The sequence below is a fragment of the Pyrgilauda ruficollis genome, unplaced genomic scaffold (genome assembly GCF_017590135.1).
Source record: "Pyrgilauda ruficollis isolate IOZ18807 unplaced genomic scaffold, ASM1759013v1 scaffold121, whole genome shotgun sequence".
NCBI lineage: Eukaryota > Metazoa > Chordata > Aves > Passeriformes > Passeridae > Pyrgilauda > Pyrgilauda ruficollis.
Genome location: NW_024510433.1, coordinates 12,083 through 23,582, shown reverse-complemented (window position 1 = coordinate 23,582; position 11,500 = coordinate 12,083). Strand labels below are relative to the sequence as shown.

General features: G+C 48.5%; 1 long non-coding RNA gene across 3 annotated transcripts; it reads left to right on the top strand.

The window, feature by feature from the left end:
• The first annotated feature begins 3,279 nt into the window (after positions 1-3,279).
• On the top strand, positions 3,280-11,230 carry LOC121365802. 3 transcript variants are annotated; one of them, XR_005957075.1, is made up of 4 exons: positions 3,280-3,370; positions 9,188-9,382; positions 9,477-10,570; positions 10,839-11,230. It is a non-coding gene; the product is annotated as an uncharacterized LOC121365802 (long non-coding RNA). The 3 variants fall into 3 exon arrangements; XR_005957076.1 differs by lacking the exon at positions 9,188-9,382; XR_005957074.1 differs by having other exon boundaries at positions 9,188-10,570.
• The last annotated feature ends 270 nt before the right edge of the window (positions 11,231-11,500 follow it).

The window sequence follows — 11,500 nt, the reverse complement described above, 5'->3', positions numbered from 1 at the left end:
CCCCAGGCTTTGGAGAAAAGTCTGTGTGGCTTCTGTGAAGGCATGTGTGTTCTCTTCCATTGTTACTCATCACGCCACTGTCCTGTCACCTTCACACACCACCAGCCATCCCCTCCAAGGTAGAAGACCACGGGTTCTCTTCCAGCAGGCTGCTGTCATCCCATTAGGCCCCTGTAATCACAGACACCACCCAACAAACACCAATTTCAGTTCCAGAGCTGGTTTCAGCAAAGAGCCACCCCTTTTTGACCTTTTGCTGCATTGCCTTGATCTGAGCAGGGACACTCATCTTCTTCTTATCTCTAATTCGGGCAACAAGCTGTTCCCACAGGTGCCTGCTCCAGGTGCTTGTAGGAAGTAGTATCACAACACCAGATAGGCAGGCTCACAAACCTGTAGCAAAAACCTTACCCATTTCCTTACCTATTTCAGTGCCAGAGCTGCAAGTTGCTTGCATAAGGAACAATTTCCAAGGTATCAGAGACATCAGGACTCTTCTCTGCCATCAAGGATGGCCTTGCAGGAAAAGTTTTGCTTCTGCAGAGAAAGCACCTATTGCAACACACAGCTCCTGCTCTGCTGTGGCTCAGATCTGACAGTGATGGGGATGCTGCTTCTAGTGTAGCAGCCACTGCCCTTCATCTCATCAATACTCTTTGGCAAATGCCAGCCTCTCCCCCAGCAGCCTGGAGTAAGAAATTCTCACAGCTGGGGTATCATCTCCAGGTTAGCTGCTGTCAGCAGCCATAGAGCAAGAGCCACTGGTGACTTCTCAAGCTATCACCTTGCTGGTGATATCACTGGTGACTTCAAGGTAACACCTTACTTTGATCACCAGCCTGGGGATAAAAATAACCAGATCTAGGTCCAGATCTCTCACAGGGATCTCTTCAATACACAGAATAGGAGCACTCAGGAGAAAACTCATGAAGCACCAATTGACAGCTGTAGTAAAGACAACTCAGTGCAGGAGACTGGCAAAGGGCTGAGCAGGTCCCCATGAACCCCTCTCCACACTTCCACAAGAAAACAGCCTGTCCTGTTTTTGCTGCATTCACCAAAAGTGACCTTGAAACCTGCTGCTGTGATGCCATTTCTATTGTAACTGCAGAATAGCTGCCATGCCACTCTGGCTGACAGGCTCACCAAGAGGCATTTCCCTGGAAGAGTATAGAGGCCCCAGAGCAGAATCGGTCTCATCATGAAATTGTGGGTTTCTAATTAATACCCATTTGTCTGCAAGCTGATCTGCTTGACTATATGCCAGTCTCAGAATTTCATCTTCTTCCCTGAGGACAGGGCTTGGCAGTTGCCAGGACCCACAGCCCTAGGCCCTACTACCTGCCTGCTGCTGGTCACCAGGTCACACACAGACCAGGATATCACTCTTCACACCTCTGCACACTTATCTCGCAATTAGCATTTATTTATGCAAATGAGTCAGTTCATTGGCTCTCCTCTGCAATCTATCAATAGATGGAGCAGACAACACCCTTCCAGGCCTGGGAATGTGAATGGAAACTACCTTGCTACTCCACATACTGCCAGGTGAGATAGCATGGGTTTTTTTTTTATTTTTCATATAAATTTCAGCCAAAATCTTTCTGCTTCTCCAATGACACGAATCAGATAAAACTTCCCCAGAGCTCTGTTAGAGCCGAGCACAGGTCTGCAACCATACAGAGAGCAGTGAATGCCTGCTCGACTTTAGAACGGGGAGAAGAGTCTCTCTGAGCCGGCCAGGGCATGGTCCCCATACAGCTGTGGCTTAGGGAGGCCACCCGGGACACTCGGTGGCCTTTGCTGCACTGGCTGCTGGTAGCAGGGCCAGTCCCACTCACTGGGGCCATCTGGAAGCTCTCAGAGCTGCTGAAAAAAATGCCGCCGGAGGCCCTTTGTGAGCCACGGGCTGGGTCAGGTTACCGACAGAGGGACAGAGAACAGAAACACAGCGAGGTCTCCGGGAGGAGCAAGGAGCTCTCCTGCAACAGCAGAAATACAGATAGGGGTCTCAAGGAGTAACAAGGAGTACCTCTGCCATGGCAGAAATACAGATCAGGGTCTTGGGGAGGAACAAGGAGCACCCCTGCTATGGCAGAAATATAGACTGGGGTCTTGGGAAGGAACAAGGAACACCCCTGCTATGACAGAAATACGGATCAGGGTCTTGTCATCCCTGCCCCAAGAGCAGGATGCCGGCACATGGGTTGTGAGAACAGCCTGATCCTACCCTGCATCCTGTTGCAGACTGTGCACACAGACTGACACACGGCTGACATGCACAAAACATGGGCAAGCATGGTGGCATTCAACATCGGGGGGCTTCTTAGCTATTTGCATATCCTCGGGGCAGCCACACATCCCAGGGTCCCTGCCTGTGACACACACCCTTCAGCACCCCAATTCTAGACCTGCTGCCCCTGGTGACCCTGGTGCCTCAGGTGTCCTCCCCAGCACACCATGGTGAGATGCTGCAAGGTAGGCACAGGGAGCTGTGCCTGCAGCATGCAGAGGGAGCCAAAGGCTGGAAACTGGGCAAGCAGGTAATAAAGCAGCAGATCAGGACCAACAGCCAGGCCTGTGTCCACCTTCCCCATGTTCTACAGCCAGCATCCCAGAGTGTGGGCTGGAAGGTCCAGCAGTGCCCAAGCATTCCCTTGGCCCAGGCCAAGGGCAGGTGACCCTGAGGTAGACATGTCTCCTGCCGCCTCAGCCTCAAAGCCCCTCACTGCTGGCTGCTTGCCCACAGCCTGTGCCTGGCCAACACTACCACCTCCCTCAGGGAACGAGCCCCGGCTCTAACCCAGGAAGGTGATCTTTTATTACAGAATCACATGCCTCAGAGACTGAGTCCAACCTATGACTTAACACCACCTTGTCAACTAGACCATGGCAATAAGCACAGTGTCCAGTGTTTCCTTAAATAGTTCCAGAAACAGTGACTCCACTGCCTCCTTGGGCAGCCCCTTGGGCGGCAGAGTCGTGCGGGCAGGAGGTGGGGGGTGTGACAGCAGTCACCATGGCCAGCGGGTCCCTCAAGGCTGCCAGGGGACGGGGCGCCGGTGTTACCGGTTTAAGGAGCTCCCAAAACACAGACACAACGTCTACTTCAGGAGACATCGTTTAATCTGCACATGGTGTAAGGCGGAGGTTTCCACAAATCAAGTACACCAACGGGTAAAAGGCCGTATCTTTTATGCAGTAACATTCACACGAACCTGCCTATCTAACACATATTCTCCGCCTACCTAATGCATATTTAATTTCGGTGACGTGACCTTGCGCAATGCTCGAAACACAGAGTTATTTTCTTCATTAAGCAACTTCTGTTGTAGAAGTTATCTGACTACATCCTTTACGTTTACAAAAGGTGAGAAAATTCAGCCAGGGGACATAAAATTCGACTGGAAGACAGCAGGGCGGAGGCGGCGGGAGGCGCTGCCGCGGCCCTAAGATGGCGGCACCGTGAGGGGGGAGCGGGCTGGGCAGGGACGGCTGTTGTTGAAGCTTTATTGTTCCCGCTGCCGCCGCCACCCGCCGCGCCGTGCCCAGTAAAGGTAAAACCATGGCGGAGCCGGCCGGGCACGCTCGGCACCGGGGGGTCGGGGCGGCTCGACTCACCCCCGACGCCGCCTGGCTGTCCCGGCTCCAGCCACCCCTCGTTGCCCCTCCTCGGTACGCGCGGAGGGGATGTGGCGCTTCGCCTCGTACCGGAGAGCCGGGGGACGGGACGGGTGGGTGCCTCCTCAACTCGCAGAGAGGGACCAGCTCCTACCAAGCCTGTCGGGCGGATGAGGAGGTTGAGGGGGTCCGAAGGGTGCCTCTGTATTCAACCTGGCCGGGTGCGGGGACCCCCACACCCCACCCATGTTAAATCGAAGTCAGCCTTATAGGAGCTCCTCTAGTGCCCAAAAAACGCAGTCTTTCTCATTTTAAACAATCACTATGTCCTGCCATCTTTGCCTTATGGCAGGGGCCTTTCTTTGAAACCTACACATAAAAGAAGTTTCCTCTGAAATTTTGTCTCTTTTTGTCAGTGAGCTAAAGCCTCTCTGCTGGGTTCCATTACCCTCCAAAGGTGTTACATTACTTGTGCATTAGGGTTGTGCCCCTGCTTGGGCAGGTGTGACCCTCCAGGAAGTTTTTTAAAGGTATGCATGGAAGGGGTTTATCTTGTGCTTTGGTCACAGCAGATTCCTCTCCTTGCTTTGGCCCACTAATCACATCTGTTCTTTGAGATGATCCATCAAGACTGACCCATCAAGAGACAGATGAACAGATTTTTTTCACTACATCAAAAAAATGAGGAGTCTCATTTGATTTCCTCTGTGATCTCCAGCTCGATTGAGCTGCTGCAGGGGAGCAGGGAGAAGAGAGCCTCAGGGCTGTCCCTGTCCCCTGATCAGTGAGATATGTTACAGAGAGTTGCTGTGGTGGGTCCTGACCAGGACCCACCTCCTCCCTGCAGAGGGAGAAGCTGCAGTGAGGTGAGGCTTGGGGGTAGTTTCCTCTACTGTGCTGATCAGGAAGGCTGACACACCTGATTTATGGGCCAGACATAACATAAGACTGCAGGGTTCTTCAGGGTTCTGGTTGAGATATGCCAGGTGTCTTGTGTTTGAGGGGGAATTTGGGTTTACACTCTGGTTCAAAGACGGTGGTGCAGGAACAACCTGTTGGAGTATGGACCAGAACAGAGAGGTCCTTTCCCAGCCTCCGTGCCCTTCTTACTCACTCTTATTTCCTCTCTTTCCAGTATATTGTAACTGTCTGGACATACCACTTAAAGAAGATGCCCAAAGTGTCCCTGTTGCCCCTCAAAAAGCAGCTCAGCAGTTACAAAATTCTTCCAGGAGATGGAGGAGGCATGTTGGCTTTGTGGGGCGAACCCTACTTGGCTTTCACAATGCTGCATCTTCCTCTGCTGTTTTGGAGCAGCTGCACTCATGTTTGAAGAGTTGTTGAATGTCCTTTTTTCTTAGTGGAGTTTTGGGACTCTCTGATAGCCTGATGCAGGAGGTGACAGTGGTGCAAGTCCAGGTATCTTGATAGACTCAGCTCCCAGTAATTCTGTGTACTTACTAAGAAGTCTGAGGGAATCAGACCCATTTTGGGGTAACCATGCTTGAGAAGTATAATTTTAAAGGCCTTTGCATCAAGGTGCCTTAGGGGTGTGTAGAGCCATGTCTGCCCTTGGCTGGGGGAACAAATGGCTCCTGTACTTCTGGTGTTGCAAAATGGGTCACAAAAACTGGTCAAAGTAGTGTAGTGTTTTTCTTAGTAAGTCATTAAGCAATTGCAACACACCATCATCTGTGATGTAAACCTACCTGACAAAAAGCAGTTCAGATGCCCAGCTTTTGTTTTTTGAGGATGTTAAGGGAACCAGCAAAATATAATTAGCACTTCTGGTGTTCTTGGGCATGGTGATCCGTGGCTGAGCAGTGATTGGAGCAAACTGTGGCTGTTTCTTTGGGTTTGTGCTGGTTTTCCACTGCATGATATTGCTTGCTTTTTGGGGCAGCTCTTGGTTTGAAGAAAACTTGCCTTTAAGAGTTGTAGCAGATCTGTTTGTTTTTTGATCTATTGTATTTCTATTCAGAGCATCAGTGCAGACAGCCAAAATGTGTGGGGTTTGAGTGGTATATTCTGCTACCTTTAGAGACTGTGGAGTGCTGAGTTTAGTCAAAGTGTTGCTTATTTTCCTCTGTTACTAGTCTGTGCTGATGCTCTGAACTGCAACAAAATAGATTGAAAAACAAATTGGTGTGCCCTGGCTCCTTGTGCTAGATTTCACATTATCCTCTGGGTGAGCTGCCTTCTCTGCCCCTTTGGAGCACCCCAGAGGCAAGTAATGACCCCTCAGCCTCTTTCAGCACTTCAAAGGCTGAATTACTTTCTGTGGGAGAGATAAGAAAATGGAATTGCAGTCCTTGATTTTCTGGCTTTCCAATAACCCTCAGTGTAAGATCATCATCTTGGTAACAAGAAAACAGGAAACTGGTAAACAGGCGCAGAAAGTATTCAGATTGTGATTTAAGGCTGCCACTGCTCTTAACTCCCCAAAGCTAAAAACAGAACATTGCCCCCTCACTCAGAGGCCACTGTCATGCCCAAGGGACTGCAGGCCTGAGCAACACAAGAGATATATCCTAGCTTTCTGTCCTACTTCATTCACTGATTTCCGTGAGGATTGTGAAATGAGCCTTTGATTGAGTGCAAATGGGCTGGGATGTGGTGAGCTCTTCTCACAGGGTAGGGAGCCTTTCTGGGCTAGCTACCACTCTCCTGCAATGACTGCTTTGAATTTTAGCTCCCCAAGCAGAGAGCTGAGTGTGGGGAACAGGAGGGTTGTGGGAGTGCCCCTGTGAGCCCCTCTGATCAGCTCCAACAGAAGTGGCATTAACTGGGGACAGAAAAGTTGGATTATTCCATTTTGCTTATCTCTTTCTGTCCACTTTTTTCCCCTGCCTTCTTAGTTTTAGCTTTTTACAGCTTGCATAGGACTCCCTGTCTTCTAGTTTTGCGCCGGGTGTACAGGGTGATTTTATACATCTTCATTATTCATGTGAGCACTGCAAGTTCCCTGTCTCTGCATGGCTGCAGCAGAGCAATAGGCTGTGGGTCTGTGCCACATGGATCTAGTATGCTTGGACAGCTTCATCATTTGGCAGGGAGACAATAGTTGTTGGGTTTTTTGTGTGTTTTTTTTGGTTTTTTTTGTTTTTTTTTTTTTTTTTGGTTTTTTTTTGGTTTTTTTTTTGGTTTTTTTTTTTAAAGCTACAAAAAGCCTACTCCATGTGCATCTATAGTGAGAATTTCAGGCATGGAATACATCCTCAAGCTAGCCATTGAGATGGATACAGGAAGAGCTTTTGCTAAGTTACTAATGACAGCAGCTGTGTTGACCACACCTTGTAAAAGTCCTTAATTATATAGTAAGGGATATACAGAATCCTTTTGCTTAAACCTTAGAGGTCTTACAATTCTTTCTGTGCCTTGTGATGGATGTTCCGAAGGTGTGGGTAAAGTGGCAGCAGAAATTGTGAGGGAGGAATGGTCTCATCCTTGCACCTTTGGAGCACCTGTCTCTGTAGAGTCTAATTGCTAAAGTGCTTGGTCCTAAATTTCAATTATCTTTTGATCAGCCTGGTGTTGTGCATGGCTTTTGAGTCCGTTGGATCTAGATGCAAGTAATTTTATGAATAATGAAGAGAAGTGATTTAATTTGGGCACGCTTTTCAGTTCTGTGGATAGAATTGGGTAGCCCCTTTCCTCCTTCATTCTTCCTTCAACTTCCCCCAAGAAAGAAAGGTTGTTGCTATAAAGAGATCTTTTTCCTGTTCTAATGTAGTTTAAAGAAAATAACATGAAAGCCTCAAACTATGGAGGTGTGGGAGGACAGAAATAAATGGAAAAAAAGCATAAAGAGCTGAAACTGGACAGTGGAGGGTGATGTTTTCTGCAGACGTGTTCTGCACCTCCTATACTTCTGTGGTTCAGAAGAAAAAGGGTCATCTTTGCTGAACTGGGTGTCCTGAGAGCAGTTGCAGATGACAACTGTTGCTTAAGGGCGACAGGGGGACATTTATCAACATGTTGTCAAGTAGAGCCTTAGAAATTGTGGGCACTGTTGAAAATTTGCCTTAAATGGATTGCCTTAAATGGATTGAGTTTCATTGGAAGTCAGTGGAAGGAAAACTCCTAAGCCACCTTGGTGCTTCCCCTGGAAAGCTGACAGGATGAGGCTTAAGATGTCCCCTCCAAGGATTAATTTTGCAAGGCCTGTTGTGCAGCTTGGTTGGGCAAATGCCCTGTCTCCTTTTTCCCTTTCTAACTCCAGTGAGTGGTATTTCATAAGAGGGCAGTTCTTATGTGGCTCAGGTGTCAGACAACCCAGGAACAGTCTGCTTAAGCCATGTTTTACCTTAAGTTTGAAGTCCCCAGTGGAGCTGACTCCCAAGAGGAGTCAGAGAAGTAGCTTTAAGCTGAAGTGACAATTGGCTTTTTCCTACCAGTGGTGTTGGCAGAGGCAGACAATGTAGGCTCTGTCAGCATACATTGCTGCTGAAGTATCAGTTACCTGCTGTCAGAGAGAGATTCCCAGTTCTGCCCAGTCCCCCAGCCAAATCTCCCAAAAGTCATCTAGAGGATGGATGGGAGACGTAGTCACACAAACTTGGGTGAGAAACAAGACGTAATTTAACTGTGTGGTGGTGGAGGGTACTCCACTTAAAAATCAGTTATCATGACTCGGCTCCTTACTGGAAGAGAGACATTAGCCAAACCCAAGTTACTGAGCCTGGAAGTCTGCGAGGCAGTGATGGATGAGCAGTCAGATTGCTGATGGTGGTCCCTTCTGGCTCTTGGGTCCTCTGAATAGGGTGCAAATGTCTTGGGGCTGATCTTGGCCAACACCCCATGTTATAAATGCCTGTTCTCTTTGATGGTACTGGATGGTTTGGATCCCTATAATTAAAGAAATAAAATGTATTTAAAAAAAATATGTCTGTGCTAATTACTCAGGACACATTTTCCAGTGCTCTGAGTTGCTGTAATGAAGAAAGGGATGTGCTGGTAGGCTGCTTAGAGTTTCACTGTTTTGAGCTCTCATGACCAAATATGTCTTCTATATTCCTGCCAGGAATAGAGGGAGCAGACGGTGCTGCTGCTTCCTCCAGCTTGCCACAGTGCAAGCAATAAGCTTCATGCAGGAGGCTATTCATGGCAAAGTGAGCAGACGTCTCTTCCAGGACAACGATTTTTCCTGCTTATCAATTTGTAGGAAGAGCTGTAGCTGCTTAACCAGCAGACTCAATTTCAACTCATCTGAAGGACTTCCAGTTGAAGTCCTCTGGGGAAGGAGTGGGTGGACTAAAACTGCTATTACATGGAGTCTGGCAAAAGAATCGTGTCTGTCTCTTCTCCCACGACCAGCAGCAACTCTGCTGATGGCAGCTTGGTTCCTTGTGATTCAAAATGGTGTGGGAGGAGAGCAGAGCCTGCATGTTGGATCGACTGGAAGTACAGGTGGTTGGCCCTGTGCATGGGGGAGGGGGTGGATCTCATACTTGGAAAGATGAGCTGCAGATCAACCAGGCTTTGGTAGTAATGTGCCTGAAGAAGCTCTGGCTCTGGGGGGCAGGAGGGTGGGCTATCAGTGCACTCAGGTTTTTCTGCCTTCCAGAGAAGGACCCACCAGCACCGTGCTCTTGCTTCAGAAGTACTGAGAAGTACTGAGGAGCGTAACACCTCTGCTTTGAGGTGATGGCAAAACCATCTGTGATCTTCTCCTGGTGCTTGAAAAACAAGTTTCATAGCACTTCATCTTCAAAGCCTGAGGAAGCTCTTGGCTGCACAGGAGAGCTCTCCTGCCTTTCTGGTATCTACCAACCTTCTTGTTCAGCCTTCTGTAGCTCTGGGATGAGGAGATGTCACTACTCTCTTCTATTCTTCTATTCTCTGTCTTCCCACAGCCACCACAGGCAGTGCCATGCAGAATGACAGTTGGGGTCCTGCCTGCCTGTGGACAGGAAGTCCTGCTTCCCACAAAAGCTGAGTTCCAGAGAAGTTGGTGCCTTCAAGAAGTGAGATGTCAGTTCAGCCTGCACCTAGCATCCGCTTATGATGTCATTTGGTACAAACTGGGAGTTGCTCTGATCCTGATTTCATGCGAGGCAGAACTTTGAAGTTGGTGTATGTGCATTGGCTGTTAAAGCTCGTACCCTGGTGATAGGCTATACTAGTCATGTTATCTCCAAGAGAGCCGGAAGCTGAGTGCGAAGATGTTAAGTGTTGAAGGTCATGTAATTCATGTCCATCCAGGTGCTCTTTCTCTAATGCTCATACTGCTCCATTTTGCCTGACATGCCAGTGTTAGGCATCCTAGTGTGTGGACAAGGCAGTAATATCTTTATCTTGTCTATCTTAGATAAAAACTCCAGATGACCCACTGATAAAAATTCTCTTAGCAGATGTCCTATCTGTTCTCCCTCCTGCAATGGGGTGGGGAGGAATGGAGGTTAAAGGGGAATTCTGGTAGATGGGATTAGAATTACGGACTTCTCCCAAAAATTACATTTTAGGGGAAAAGACTCATAAATCGATGATCTGAGACCATGGTGTGCTGAGAAGGGGGTGCTGAAGGCCCTGGGTTGCAAGCAGAGCCCTGTCTCTAATGTTCACATGACCCTGCTCATCTTACCAGTGATTTGGGGGAGAAAATGAACTGGTCCCAAATCATTTAGTGCTTTGCAGGTTCAAACTAACACCTCAGATTCTCCTTTGTATTTGGTAGATGGTCTGAACAGGTCTTCATGCCCTGCTTCCTGTTGCGGCACGCGTCTGACTCTCTCTGACCTGGCTAGCGGCGGAGCAGCTGGAGACGGGCCGCAACAAGTGGTGGAGAATGCAGGCACCCAGCGTGGGGCACAGCAGAGCGTCAACCTCCCAGCAAACATGGGGTATTGAGGATGGTGCAGAGAGACTACCAATGTGAGGCCCTAGAACACTGTGGGCTTTGGTACTCGGGAGCGAGGTTTCACGGGGACCAGCAGAGAAGAGAGGGGATGTAAGCTTTCAATTTCAAGTCTTGCTTTCATTTAAAAGCTGCCAAAGAAGACCCTAAAACCATTACATCAACACTTTAAGATCAAAATAATCAACCCCCACTCTAGAATTTTTCTTAAATTTAATTGATTTATTTTGTGATGCAATTTTTGTGTTGTTGTTTTGTTACATTGTCAGGATGCTAAGATCTTATTTTTAGTTTCAATAGGGTAACAATCATTTAAATTTTAGTTTTGATTGAACAATATTTAACAGACTTCTTTTCGCAGTTTTTGCATTCTGCCCCCCATGTGCCTGAAGCCACTGACCCTGAGAACAGAATGGGAGATGGAATGGGACTGGCCACACAGCCACACCCCAGACAACCAACATCAGGCCTCAAGAAAGAAGAAGCCACAACTGATGGCATCCAGGCAGCTTATGGTGAGGAGCAAAGGACTTGCAAAGGACTCTGGGACCAATTGGGAGTAGCCATCCAGATCAACAGCGCATGATTGGCCAGAAGGCTTCTAGAACATTCTGAGAGACTACATTCTATGAGAGACTATATATATGCATGTCGGCCCCACTTCAGGGTCTTCTGAAGCAGCCTCTTTATGTTTTGTTTTGCACCCTTGTTTGCACCCTTTTATTTATTTAATAAATATCTTCAGTTTTGGCACTTCAGCTGTACCTGTCCCTTCCTTGTTGCTGTGCCACTCGACCACACCATCATCAAGCTCCTGAGAACAGAGGGTTTCCCCATGCACCCTGTAGATCCCTCGGGGTGTTGTTGCTGACCCATCTCAGGCTGCTCCACTGCCACCTGGGTCAGAGAACACTGGCAGTCAGACACATGCTGCAACAGCTTCCCCACCTGCCCTTTCAGAAACCAGCTGCTGAATCAGCTCCAGCCCCTGGCTGCAAGCACAGCCTGGCACTGCAGTGCCTG